Genomic DNA, 15,261 nt, shown 5'->3' on the forward strand with positions numbered 1-15,261 from the left:
ACATACAACGCCACAACAGGGGACAAGGCCTTCAATGGTTATTGTAGGTATGCCAAACAAAACAAAACAAAACTTCACCCATTAGTGGAAACATTAGAGGAGGACAGACAAATCTCCCTGGGGAAGGAGTTCCAAAGTTTTGGTGCCACAATGGAGAAGGCCCTGTCTCAGGTTGCCACCCATCTAGCCTCAGATGGCAGGGGCACATGAAGCAGGGCCTCCAAAGATAACCAAAGAGGATGGGTAGGTTCATATGAGAGAAAGCAGTTCTTAAGATACACTGGCCCTAGGCCACATAGGGCTTTAAAGGTCAATACAAACAATTGGGTCCAGAAGCAAACTGAGAAGCAGTGTAAATGGAGGAAGATTGGAGTGATATGATCCCTATGACCCACTCCAGTCAGTATTCTGGCCACAGCATTCTGGACCAACTGTAGCTTCTGGACAGTCTCCAAAAGCAGCCCCATAGAGAGCTCATTGCAGTAATCTAATCTAGATATTACCAGGGTTATGTACTACAGTGACAAGATCTTTCCCAACCAGGAATGGCCACAGCTGGCTCACTAGCTGAAGCTGGTTAAAGTAGGGTTGCCAAGTTCCTCTAGTCCCCCGGTGGGGGACTGAGAACCCGGGGCACACTCCTCTGCGGCATCTGGTTTCCCTTCTCTCTTGTGCACTATGCGCACATGGTCCCGGCGTGCATGATGATGTCACTTCCAGGAAGTGATGCCATCATGCAGGTCAAAGGGCAGCCCACGTATGCACTCTCACGCTTGCTGAAGGGCTGAATCGCCCCCCTGTGGGCCCGATTCAGCCCAAATGGGCGCATTGCGGAATGTGGGGGCGCACTGCACTGCCAAGAGGCACCTCAGGGCACCCCCCTGCTGGCCAGGTAAGTGGGGTCGGGGGGTTGGAGATGGGAACAGGGGATCCCCTGCCCCGAGCGGGGGATTGGCAGCCCTAGGTGAAAGGCACCCAGGCGACTGCTGCCTCCAGTTTATCCAACAAGAGGCTTGGGTCCAGTAGCACCTCCAAACTACAAACCACCTCCTTTAGGGGGAGTGAAACCACATCTAGATCAGGAAATACTCCATTTCCTGGGCCAGACTCCCCCCCACAACACCTCTGTATTGTCCATATTATGTTTCAGATTGTTAGCCCTCAGCCACTCCAAAACTGCCACCAAGTACCCGTTCCACACCTTCCTTGGGATCTGCTGGTAGTATGTCATCTACATATTAGTGGTGATTCAGCCCAAATCTCTGGATGACCTCCTCCAGCAGCTTGATGTAGATGCTGAAAAGTATGAGGGACTCCTTGAGGCTGGAACCTTAGGGCACCGCGTAGGCCAAAAGCCAATGGGCAGAGCACTCTCAAAGTAGAACTGCAACCACTTCAGGACAGTGTCTCTCCAGTCCGAATCCTCAAAGGTATTTCATAAGGATACCATGACTGAAGTTCAGGACCATTAACAGGGTTGATCTCCCATGGTTGCACCGGCCTGAAACCAGATTGGAGTGGTTAAACAGTGCAATCCGAAGCAAAGGCCCTTCTAGGTCCATTGAAGGTAATGGTCTTAGACGGGTGCAATTCCATTTAGGATTGCACTGTTAGGACAATACCTTAAGGTGAACTTCCAGACACTGTTTCTCAGTGCTTTTAATCACACATTCTTCATGTTGGAAAATGAGCGCAACAGAGGAGGAATGAGACAAAGGAAAGCGTAGTGGTGCGTGTGCACGTGCTGAAGATGAGATGGATAAAAAACAGCCTCCAAATGGGTGGTTTTCACTCACCTTTGTTTCAATGCACAGTGGCGTTTCTCTGCAAAGTGGGAGTGTGGGACAGCATGTGCTATGTGCATGCATGGGAAGTTAGTAACCCACTGTCCCCTGCTCCCCAACCTCCTGCACCCCCACTTGTACTCCATGCCTGGCAACCAGTAGGAGGGTCGGGAGCAGGGACATGAGAAATGCAACATTGGCTATATTGTTATGTTAGTTCTGGGGAAAACCTAGAAGTGATATAGGGTAGCTCTATGAATCGCCAGAAACTCTATGTTTTTACCATAAAGTTCCTGTCAATTCCTAGAGCTACTTAGAGTAGCTCTAGATATATGAAAAAGAAAGTTCACAGCATGTAAAGTGACCAGACCGATCTCATTTGACCCTCAGATGTACTGGCAGGATGCAGGATACGGTTCTATAGTAGCGCATTGACAAGTAACTCTGGTGTGCCATTATTTCCTTCTTATGAAAGCTTGATACCCTGGGTGGAGGTTGTCACATATTTTGAGAGAGGCTGCATGATGCCAAAATGAGTTCTTGATATTTCACAAAAGTTACTGTCGGATTGCTTTAGAACATAAGAAGTGGGCCTGTCCACTTGTCCATCTAGTTCAAGTTCCTGTTTCACACAGTGGCCAGCCAGTAAAACCTGGATTTTCAACAAACAAGGCACAGAGGTTGATGTTGCTTCCTAGCACTGATATTCAGAGGTCTGTTGGCTCTGAAGATGGAGAACAGTGAATCTGCCCCCCCTCCAACACAAACTCAAAGGAAACAGTTCTTTGTCATAGATTCATGAGTGTTCAGATCATACAGAACATGAGGAAAAGAAGGGCTCTTGTCACCATACCTACTGATCTATTAACTATTAGTTACTGATTAGCACACACACGGAAATTTTGTACTCTGAGGGCCAAACTACACATGACGAATGACACTTGAACGGCAAGTGGATTGAGTGAAGGGCAAGTGAACAGGGAGAAATACACTTGCCATTCAAGTGTCATTCGTCATGTGTAGCTTGGCCCTGAGACACTAAATTAATCTGTTCTGCTAAACGAAGCCACCATCACTTCTGAAATTTACAACAGACACCCCACCATGAATTAAGATGCACTGAACTTACTGCCCTACCTCTTTCATTCAGTTCAAAATAATATTGGGGGATTTTCTTCCTACCTCCTTTTTCACTTCCAAGTTTGTGCGCAACTGGATAAAATCACAACATGACAACCTAACCTTCTAAATAGTTTCTCGGATCTGCTAGTGACGTCGTTCAGTACCAGGTTAGTTGCAAAGACCTGCTACTTCCTCGGCCCATCCCTCCCCCCCTCCCCCAAAGTGCCATTACAATTCCATCAAAGTGCAAATTACTGATGAACGTATTCTGATCGCATCGCAAGCTGTGACTTGGCATAGAAAGGAACATCGTCGAGCAGAGACAGCAGCAAGTATCCCGTCGCAGATTAACGTGTGCGCGGAGGGAAAAGCCCCGATTTAGACTGCCCAGCAGGGGTTCCCCCGTCATGTTACATGTTAATTTGGCAAACTGAAAACTTTGTAAGGGCTCAGGAAGAAGGAAGTGTCCTAAAGCTTTGATACAGCTCACATCTCTCACACACTTTGGCCCTGATCCCCCAACCCACTTCCCATGTCAAGATTTCATAATCCAAGCACAGCGGCAGAATTCAAACTGCTTGAAAATCCTGCCAAGTGTTGTCCATAAACACGGTGAAGAGAATGGAAGAAGCTGCCTGGGATTCCATTCAATGGTAAGATCCACACTCAAACCACCAGGAATAAATATTTACTGGACAACCAAGATATTTCATTTATTCCGAGCATTAGTTGTATACAAGGCCACCAGCCATTCATTCAGAACCGACCAAAGGAACTCGTTTACTAAAAGAATAACCAATTTATGGAATTCGCTGTCACAGGATGGAGTGGAAAGGCAGGAAGATCTACCAGCTGCTGAAGAACATCTTACTGACTTTGTTTTTCTTCCCATTCTTAAAAGTACTTGTTCAGTCGAAGGCGGTTTTCCAAGTTCACACAAAATGCAGTGCAGGGAATGGAGGCACAGTAAGGTTGCCAGTTTTCACTCCTTTGAATGCCAACTGATCCCCCCACCAAAAGGAGATGTTTACATTTACTAGCAAAGGGATGTTTTGGTTGCATCCTCCCTCTCCCCCCCTAACTGCATCTTCTCTCTCCTCCCCTCCTCCCCCCTCCTCTTCTATATTTGACCAGTTTCTGTATTCCTGAGATTTGGGGGCAGTGTCTGGGAGGGAGCGAGGCAGAAATGTGATGCCATGGTGTCCACTCGCCAAAACTGTCATTTCCTCCTTGGGATCTGATTACTGTGGTCTGGAGAGCAGCTGTGATTCTGGGGAAACTCCAGGCCTACTGTTGCCACCTCTGGTTTAGGAAATTCCCAGAGGGAGCAGAGCCTGGGGATGGTGGAGTTTGGGGAGGGGAAGGAGTTCAGTGGGGATGTGATACCATACAGCCCACCATTCAAAGCTGCCATTTTCTCCGGGGGTACTGAACTGTCTGTCGTTCAGTTGTAATTCTGGGACAACTTCCCACCATCACCACTGAGGATGGCAATGAAATTGGCAGCACAAGGCTGGCAACTGGCAAGAGAGTCACCAGTCGGATAGGGGACCTTGCCAGTGCTGTAGTAACCATAGTTTAACCACAAAATTTGGGCCAGATGCTAGAGAGTTGCCAGAAATGCAATGACATCACTTCCGGTCATGCAAGAAGTGATGTCATCACATTGCTGGCATCACCAATCAGCCTGTGATTCCTCCCTGTTTTTCTCCCAACATCCAACTGAGCGACGGCAGGAACAGCCAGCAGGAGTCCTGGCACCTTTAGTTGACAACCCTAGACAGGTCCCATCTTGAGGCTGGTAATCTTAAGTCACAGTCAGCCACATCTGGAAAGCTGCCAAGAAGCAAGATGTCTTTAGGGTGCTTCTAAGAGTCTCTCTATACAAGATGCCTCAGTGTGTGTTCGTCAAGTGTAGGGAGATGCAATGTCAGCTGGGAAACGTAGTTTAAAAAGACAGTGCCAGTGAAGATCATTCCTCAGAGGGTGTGCTAATTTCATCTTCGACTCCTCAAAGGCTCTGTCAATTTCACCTCTTCAGCCTAAAACTGTTTAAAAAGACAGAGCCAGTGGAGATCATTCCTCAGAAGGTTAGTTAATTTCATCTTCGTCACCCCAAAGGCTCCATCAATTTCACCTCTCTGCCAGTTCTGGCTGTTAAAACTACACTTCCTGGCTATCATTGCATCTCCCGACATGTGTTCTTCACGTGTCAGGTATCTCGTGCAGAAAGACTCTCATACCTGCATTTTAAAAAAAGCATTCAGCATTTGATTTCAGGGTTTTGGTTTAAAATTGTTGTAACCATCCCAAGCATTCTAGATGGGTAGGAATATAAAATTTAAAAATGATTCATTGAGAGGTACATTCAACAGACACGTTATTACAGAAAAGTTTTAAAGAAGTATCTTTATGTGGGTGTATGAAACCTACGCAAAAAAACAAACAAACAAAAAACCTGTGTGTTCATCATTAGTGATCTTAAGCAGTACACAAATGGTGTCACCAGATAAGCCCACAGGGCAAGCTTCATCTCAAGCAAAACAAATGAATTCCGGATTTCCAGCTGTTTCTGTATCAGAAACAGTGCTATTTATTCCAAAGGAGAGCTTGCAAAATGCAGTTCAGTGGCAAAGAGACTTCATTTCTCAACAGCACATCAAAAATCACCAAGATTGCCTGATTTGGGTGGCATTTTCAACTTTTTATTACTGTTTTTTTTTTAAAAAAAGCTGAAAACTTCATCCAAATCAAGTACTTACAGACACTAAATTAAGCTAAATTAAAACAAGGGTTTTATTGGGATATGTTTCCCCAGCACTAAGTTAGAGCTCGCTTTATCACATCTTTCTTTTATTGTCTCTGATGGGATTCCATCTCTTTTCAAATTAGGATTTTATTGGCCCTGATAACCCCTTTCCATGCCAGGAGATTCCACCCTAACATTTCCTGTGCTCCCAGGTGCAGACAACTGCTAAAAATGGCAAATCCAGCCAGGAATCTACAGAACAAGACAAGTTTTAAAAACTAGTGCTAGGGGAACTTGTTCTCTATCAGCCTTTGTGGATATCACTTTAGTGCAAAATTCAATTCCAAATGTTGTTCAGTTTACACAATCTTTTCACTTCACCTCTGACTCTCATGTCCTTCACAGCCCCACACAACTGACACACTTCGGCTGTTCTTCTAGCCCTTCAGCTGGTACAGCTCAAAGAAGTTAATATGTTGGATGCTTGTAGGATTATTTCTTTCCATCGAAATTCCTTCCTGGATATTCAAGTTCCAAAATTCCTGGTCTTGTTTCTGAAGTAGATGTGACACATTAGAAAACCTCCATTGCTCTTTCCCTCTCTATTAATAAATTTTGCACCACACCTTTCACTTTCCTAAATCTGTTGATGTTTCCCTCCTCTTCTTTAGAGTGGTACATTCCATTTAAACTATTAACTTTTTAAAAAATCCTTTAACAATTTTCCACAGGCTAGTTTCGTTATAGAGATCCTGGAGGTGTTTTGCCATTTTCTGAGCATGGGGTGGGGTGGGGGGTCACTGGATCAGTTGTGGGGGTAGTTGTGAATTTCCTGCATAGTGCAGGGGGTTGGACTAGATGACCCTCAAGGTACCTTCCAACCCTATGATTCTATGATTACTCCTTTTAATGTTGTCCATCTTCAAGACTATGTGTTTGGGGCACAAGGCCATCCTACACAAGAGGATGAGGGGCTCTAATTTCCCTCTCTTTAGAAGCCTCAGAGTCTAGCCTCATGTCTTACTTCAAGCCACACTTCTTCCTAGGGTGACTGACATTCTTACTGGGCTGGTAAGTTCTCCAGACATACAGAAGTTGTGAAGTGGCTGGGAAGCGAACTATCTTCTGCTCAGCCACCTCCATCTTCATCAGAGGTTCCCTATGTGGTGTTCATGGCCGCCATGACACTCACCAACACCTTTCCTGGAGCCAACAAACGTTTTTAGAAAGTGAGTGGAGCCACATCAGGCACTTGTCTAACAGGGCTTCTGATTGGCCGCTGGATATCAGATTGGCTGGGCAGATTAAAATTACATTGGCTGTTTCCACATGGTTTACCTTGTTCCGGAAAACAGTGAAATCTCGCACGAAATCACTCAAGAAGACGCTGTTATTGCGCGAGAAGACGCGATAACAGCATCTTCTCGCGAGATTTCACTGTTTTCCGGAACAAGGTAAGCCGTGTGGAAACGACCATTGTTTCAGTGCTGGTTTTATTCTCTCTTACCCTTTATTATTATTTTTAAAATTACCTTCCTTTCCCCCTGCACTTGGACTTCCTCTGTGTGTGGGGCTCCACTTCCTGAGGCAGCCATTTTGGGGTTGATTCCACCTCCTATGTAGCCATTTTGTGGCTGCACCAACCACCCTGTGTTAGAATTCCAAAGGTGCTCACAGAGTCAAAAAAAGGTTGGAGACTCCAATCCACACACTTGCATCAATATAGGTCAAATTGCTTATGTTTGTTTCAATATTATTTCAGCTCTGTATGAGGCTTTAGTTTGTTTTCAAACCTCTGCAAGCTATTGTAGTGTTTATTGAACATCCTAATTGTTGATTGTACTGAATTACACTCTATAATCCACCTTGAGTCTTGAAAGGTGGACTATAAATAAAGTAAATAAAATAAAATGTAAGGAGGTCTTGCCCATCCGCTCCTCCTGAGAGTGTTCAACATTTAAATGTTTGTAGAACACTAATCTAAACCTTGTTGTTCAATTGTTTAAATATCGAATATATTTTACACCCTTCCTCGGAGTTACCAATGAGTATGTGTGCACTGATAAAAACTCATTTTAAAAAAGAGCTATCTTGACATGAGTTACATGCAGGGGTCATTTCGTAGAAGAGCTGGAGGAACTCATTAGCATAATTCATTATCATAACTCATTAGCATATGCCACACCCCTTCACATCACCAGAAGTGTGTCATTGGCATAGCTGATTTGCATATCCCACACCCCCTGACATCACCTATCCTGGCTGTTTTGGACCCAATCTTGGCCATTCAGGGCCCAAATTGGGCCCAAAATGGCAAAAAGGGGCTGAAAATGGCTGAAAAGGGGCCCAAAATGGTCAGGATTGGGCCGCTGCTGAGTGGGAGAGTGATCCACCACCCGTCAGAGGCCCGATTCAGGCTGAAATGGGCCCAAAATGGCCGAGAGTCAGGTGGGTGGGGCTACCTGACATGTGACCTCTTTGGGGAACTGCCGGAACTGCCTTCCTGCATATTCCCCCTTGAAATGAGCCCTGGTTACATGTATGATTACATTGAGATTCCTTAGTAATGGACAGATTGAAATAAATGCCAATAAGCTAAAGGGTATAGGCAGCTGTAGCAAAGTGGCTGCAAATGCTGTAGCTCCTGAATTAATTTTTGAAATTATTCCAGTCAAACTAGAATTCAGGAAGAAAGGAAAGCAAGACAGAAAAAACCTGGAACAGTAGGCTTAGCCTGGTGTCCCATTGCATACGATTGCCCTGTGAATCAGCTAGCTGCAGATATATAGATGCTCCAGCTGACTGTACTACAAAGAGATGGAGAGAAAACAATTTGTCTTTACAAAAAGGAAGGAAGGAAGGATCTATTCACTCTTATCCAACTACATGAGGTTGGGTTTTACGACCATAAGTTAAAACTTCAGCCCTTCCCTCTTCACCAACCTCTCCCTTTATCATCAGGTCCATTTCAAGGTATTTTCCTGACCCAAGCAGGCCCATGACCTCTTTTCCCACAGAGGAAGCCCAGTCGCAGGTATCGAAAGCTTGGAACCGGCCAATGCAGGAGCAGGTCTGGGAAGTATTTCCTATGCACTGGCAATAGCAAGGACAAGCTAAGTCCCAATGAGGTAGCCATCTCTTCCCCATTGGGATGCCTTAAGAAGCTCCCTGGGTTATTTGGGTGGAGAAGAACCAACCTTGTTTACCATTCGAGAAAGCAGGAATAACACCCTCTCAGTTATTACTTTACATAGTTATTTCTCACAGATACCACCTGCCCGGGGACACCTAGTTCATATTCCTCTCCTGTTGTTTCAGTGCCAAGTACACCTGTTATTATTTGTGAAATCACCATTTATTTATTTATTTGTTCATTCATGCATGCATGCATACATACATACATATATACATACATACACCACTTTTCTCCCCAATGGAAACCCAAAGTGGCTTACACCATTCTCCTTTCCTCCACTTTATCCACACAACAACCCTGTGAAGTAGGTTAGGCCAAGAAGGTGTGACTGGCCCAAGCTCGTCCTGCAAGCTTCCATGATGTCATGAAGATTCAAACCTGGGGCGTTTCCAGACACTGTTAACGTCATGCAACACTCACAGAACGCTAGCATCTTTATGGCGCCATTTCTGATGTCATCGCGCCACAAAATTAGAATTGTGATGGGGTGATGTCAGAAATCATGTCATGAATACGCCACCGTTCTGTGAGTGTTACACGATGTTGCGCAACGTTAATGTCGTGTGGAAATGCCCCTGGTTCTCCCAGATCCTAGTCCAACACTCTAGCCACTACACCAAACAATATTGAGTATAAACTATAGAATCGTTTTTAAAGGATGTACCTGTGCTATACAGGAAGTCTATAGTATACGTCGACTTTAGCAAAGGACAAGAGTCCTTTGCTGAGAACTCCTTTGTGTCACTACTTCTGTGTTGGAAAAAGAAAACTTTTAAAAATCCATACATGAAAGAATCAGCTTGAAGCATTCTCTGTATTCATCAGGCTTTAGCTGTCATGCTAGAATCTGACAGAGAAACAGACATTCAGAACCAGCTTTGGGAAGCAGCCCAGTCCTTGACCCCAGGTTTTTATTCTCTGCTCATCATTCTCAGACAGGGGAATATTTTCCGGAGGACTGATCTTTGCTCTATTACCAGCCGCTGCGGCAGCCAAAACCACCACTGCCATCAGTGTGGGAGGAAGGAAATTCCATGAAGCCCCCTCTGTGAGGATCCTACCTCAGAGGTAGACCTCCAGATGTGGTGAGGCACCTTGAAGACCTAACTGAATGATAATAATAACATTTGATTTACATACCGCCCTTCAGGATAACTTAACGCCCACTCAGAGTGGTTTACCAAGTATATTATTAATATCCTCATGACAGTCACCCTGTGAGGTAGGCTGAGAGAGCTCTGAGAGAGCTGTGACTGACCCAAGGTCACCCAAGCGGAGGAGTGGAGAATCAAACCTGGTTCTCCAGATTAGAGTCCTGCCGCTCTTAACCACTACACCAAACTGGTGAAAAGCTGAGATGCACAACTTTGGAATAAATAATAATTAATTCAGAAATACCGAGAAAAAAAACCCCACACAGTTATTCTCCAACTGAAATATAAATTCCAACTTGGGGAGAAATTTTTAGAAAACAGATTGGGTGTTTGGGGTCCATTTCAGAAACAGCACACAAGATAGACTGATTCCAGACTAGGAACAAGGGCAAAGAAGAGCCCTCAGGGGGCATGCCCAACAATGGACTGTGGAATCCTTTTTTTTTTTTTTTGCACTCCTCTATCCCCTTTGAAATGCTGCCGCTTCTGCATTACACCAAACCTCCTCAGACCTACACTAAGCAACTCCACAGATGCCTGACTGGGTCAGCATTTCTCCTCTACCTTCGTGCCTGTAAGTTGAAGAAATTGTTATTCAAACTGGAGCAATTTTGAAGGGGGGGGATTCTTCTGGCTCCACTTACTTTCAAAAACCTTTACATGTCTATGCTTCTGCTTTCAGAGTGCCCATTGATGCATCTAATTAAGGTTGCATTAAAATGGAGAAAATCATTTACTTATTATCTGATACAGGCCACTATGCAGATCCGATGGTTTCTCTATGCATTGGGAGCTAAGAAAATTTGAGCTAAAGCTGTGGTACGACCAGGCAGTGAATTGTTCAAACTTCTTGCAGTCGAATTCAGTTTTTATTATTCTTTTGTTTTGATGTTTACTCCGTTTCTGTTTGTTAAATTCTATATCTCATGTTAAAAGATCATGTTAAAAGATCTTCTATATCTCATGTTAAAAGCCTTTAGTTATCAGCAATAAATAAACTTGACTGTAATTATGGATGTTATTAGATTTGCCTGGTTTAGAAAGGGGGGGATTTTTTAAAAATAAAAATTAAATGTTGGCAAGTCATCTGTGAGTATTATTGCAGGAAATAAAACTATTGACAAGATTAAAAACTATTCCCCTAAAGTTGTTTTTTTCAGAGAAATGTGAAAATGTTTGAAATGCTGAGTCAAATTGAAGTTCCAAAATTTTGCCAAATTTAAAATTTGTATAAGTTTGGCTTCAGTAATCATAGGTAGCTTCCACTTGCCATCATTGACTCCAATCCATATTTCATTCTAGAGACCTGTTTTAAATATTTAGGCCCTGGAACATTATGAACCAGAGTGAACTATTCAGAGGACCAAGGCAACTGAGTTTCTACCTTCCCATTTGATACTGCCCCCCCCCCCTCCAATTCTACCCTTGCTGAGATATCCTGGAAATGTTCTTCATCAATTTACAATGTCATTTAACACATGGAGCCTGCCAAGTTTTCATGTTGTTATGTCAGGAATATCTCCCTGGAGGACAAACAGAGGGAAAGAGGTCATCTTTCATCTATGGAAGAGTGAGCAACACTTTCTTAGGGACCAAGTTGGTCTTAATTTAACCCAGCACATTCTTCCTCCTGTCACTATACTGATGGTTATTTAAAAATCATAGGAGGCCAAGCCAAAGATTCTGGGAAAGCAAAGGAATGGGGCAAACGCCCAGGTAAGCAATGCGTTGAAATAGATCTTTCCTTGAGTTGTGGAGGTATGCTTGTGTGAGATGAACATCGCTCTGTCAGAATATCAATCATGTTTGTTACATTCTCCTGCTCACTCGAAACGATAATTCACAGATGTTCAATCTTAGTAGCAAAAGGCAAGCAAGTAGACAACTGGGTATCACTTGAGAACAGTTTGATGTGCGTTCAAGCTACAGGCTGCTAAGAACGAAGTCAAAGTCTAGGGCTGCCAATCCCCCGCCCGGGCCAGGGGATCCCATTGCCACCTCCTCTCACCCGACCCCACTTACCTGGCAAGTGCTCCACTGTGGGGCACCCCCGCACCATGGAACAGGCTCATTTCAGGCTGAATCGGGCCCACAGGGGGGCAATTCAGCCTGCTCGCCAGGCTGGCCTTTGACCCGCATGATGAGAAAGGATGCCAAACGCCGTGGAGGGTGAGTGCCAGGTTCCCAGTCCCCTGCTGGGGGACTAAAGGGACCTGGCAACCCTATCAAAGTCTGAGGCTTCACTGAATTTCATGGGCTTCATAAATCTGCCACTGAGGGGACTCCCTTGGCCTCTTGTGTCACCTCACCATCAGAGAACTGGTAGCTGCTGTAATGCCTTTTGGCTTGCAGCACTGGGAGCACTTCAAAATAGCAGACAGTATAGGAGCAGTTCCCTCTTTTCGAAAGTTACATTGTACAGCATCTGGACTAGTTACCAATGTAGTGTAGTGGTTAGAATAGTAGGCTAGGAGACTTCTGCTTGCTAGTGGAGCCATTTCCATGATAATTCTACCATCTCAAGGGGGGAAGTGTCAATGGTGCAGACGCCCTTTGTGCCAAGAGCCAAAATGACTGGCAATACACTGTGGCCACAGAATATCATTATGCAAAGACCTGTGGCCTTCATGTGTTACTTGAGCTTGTTTGGAGATCCTAGCAGGGGAGTGCAGCTATCATATACCCTTGACTGAACAACAGTACACTCCTATCTAGGGTGGTCGTAGATGGGCACAAACTGCAATACGAACCAAAATTCAGCACGAACCAGGCCGGTTCATGGTTCGCGAACCAGCAGTTTGTCAGAGCCCATTTCTGACGAACCACCACGAACTTTAGGGTGGTTTGTTTGGTAGGTTTTTTTGGTTCGTCACTGCAGACAGCCTGGCACTGATCAACCAATTTCCTAGACAACAGGGGATGGACTTCCAGCAGAAGTGGTGGTTTGCTGGCCTGGAAGTCACATTTTCACGAACAAAAATGAACCAATTTGTGAACCAGGGCAGGTTCATGAAAGTTCATGGTCCGTGGTTCGTGAAATGTGATGAACCACAAACTGCACGCTTCGGGGGTTTTCCGGTTCATGCCCATCTCTAGTCCTTACCCACTAACCATGCAGCTTTGGGAGAAAAGCATATGATGCAGTGAGGGAGGAAGGGGACACCCACCTAGCCAGCAAGAACAGCCAAAACAGCCCTGATGATCGATGAGGTGACAGATGTCACCGCCAGATTGCCCTCACATCCATGTGATACTTAGAATGTATTCTTCTGCTAAAAACCAGCAGTTACTTTGAAACAAAATTCAGTTTCAGATGATTTTTTGTTTCTTCCACATTTGAGAGAGAGAGAGAGAAAGCACAAATATCACTGGTATATGTTGGCTGCCATTTAAATAACTTCTGATGAAGTTGAGTCCTTGCCAATGAAAGTTCACGCTCCATGGTATCTGCTCTGTGCATTCATGCTAAAGTTAGTCTTTAAGGGAGCCGCACATGTCTCAGACTTTTCCAATTTAACAGATTTTGTTAGGATCCAGAAGTCCTTGCAGGAGGCCTGTAACCAGTGGACAACAGCCCACCCCACCATGTGTGGAAGGTGGGCACTATCCCTTCACTCCTGTATTCCTCTCCATTGATTTGGATTTTTCTGAAACCTGGAAGGCTCAGTGCTGTGGCCATGTGACCTACGTGGGGAAACAACTGCACTCCTCCCTATCTCCCATGTGAGCTCTAGGGAGTGGGGTAAAGTGCCATCAAGTCGCAGCTGACTTACAGCAACCCTTGCTGGAGTATTCAAGGCAAGAGACTAACGGAGGTGGTTTGCCATTGCTTGCCTCTGCATAGCAACCCAGGTCTTCTTTGGTGGTCTCTCATTCAAGTACTAGCCAGGGCCAAACCTGCTTAGCTTCCAAGAGCTGATGAGGGGGCAAATGCACCTCTTTGTCCAGCCTACCAATTCCTCTGTGTAGTTCCTGTGTATCCAGGAGTGATATTTCCAGTTGTAAGGAACTGCAATGATGGAGCAGTAGGAAAACTTCACATGCCTTCGATACATAGATGGGAGCATAATGCCCAGCCAGGCAATCTCTGCCTTTCTCATCAGCTCTGACGTTGATTAAGGGACTTAGAGATCTTGTACTTTCTGCATAACTTATTATCATCATCATCATCATCATCATCATCATCATCATCATCATCATCATTATTATTATTATTATTTCATTTATAGTCTGCCTTTCTCACTGAGACTCAAGGCGGATTACACAGTATGAGATTAGTACAATCAGTATCAGTACATTTCAATACAGTATCAAGGACATTTCCATAGACAGTGCCATAGGGTAAATAGATACAAGTTTAAAAAGACATAGCATTAGCAAGAATCCAATACAGAGTAGTAAAAATACTGAAGCAGAACATAATCAGTTCTAGGACTAACTTTAGACAACATGGAGCGCTGGTGGTACGTAGGAGTACATATTTAAAGCAGCAGATAATACATAAGGCAATTATCAGGTCTGTTGCCCACAGTCCCTCCATCTTCGAACACTTTGCAATCATCCCCTGTGTGTGTGTGTGTGTGTGTGTGTGTAACTTTTCACATAAGCTCCTATGCGACTCCTGGGAAGGCAGAACTCTTATCTCGGATGGCTCACCACAGTAGCCTTGGGATGGTTCAGTCCAACTCTCCCACTGACTATGCCCAGCTGGTTGGGCACTGGGAGTGGGGGGCTCACAGGGAGGGACTGGAACTTTGTAGCAAGCATTCCATATGTCATTCTCAACAAGAGTTCTGTGTACAGCCAGAGACTTTTAATTGCTTCTGTGTAACCTGTGGACATATATACGCTTTAGTTATGATTTCTCAATAAAAAACCTTGACTCAAGAGAGCTTGGATTTCTTGCTGCAAGGGGGGAGTTAGCTTCAACGTATCCTGTTTTCCATAGACTGACAGCAATATAGCAATGAAGTCCCTAACTCATTAGTGATAATTCATAGCCATATAACATGGAGAAGAAGCCTTTGGTTTTCTGGCCGCTTTTTTGTGTGCGAAAAACTATTATTCCAAAGTCATTGATGGTGAAGAAGAACAATGACAAGTAACTACCCAAAAACTGCAGGCAGTCTTGATCTCCCTCACTATCTACAAGCTGTTTTGTGAGCAGCACATTGGGGGGGAAAGGATTCTGGCACACACAAAATGCTTTCATGTTCACACTTGGTATTATCTTTCCTCCTAATGATTTTTTAAAAA

The sequence above is a fragment of the Eublepharis macularius genome, chromosome 9, assembly GCF_028583425.1.
Source record: "Eublepharis macularius isolate TG4126 chromosome 9, MPM_Emac_v1.0, whole genome shotgun sequence".
Classification (NCBI taxonomy): Eukaryota; Metazoa; Chordata; class Lepidosauria; order Squamata; family Eublepharidae; genus Eublepharis; species Eublepharis macularius.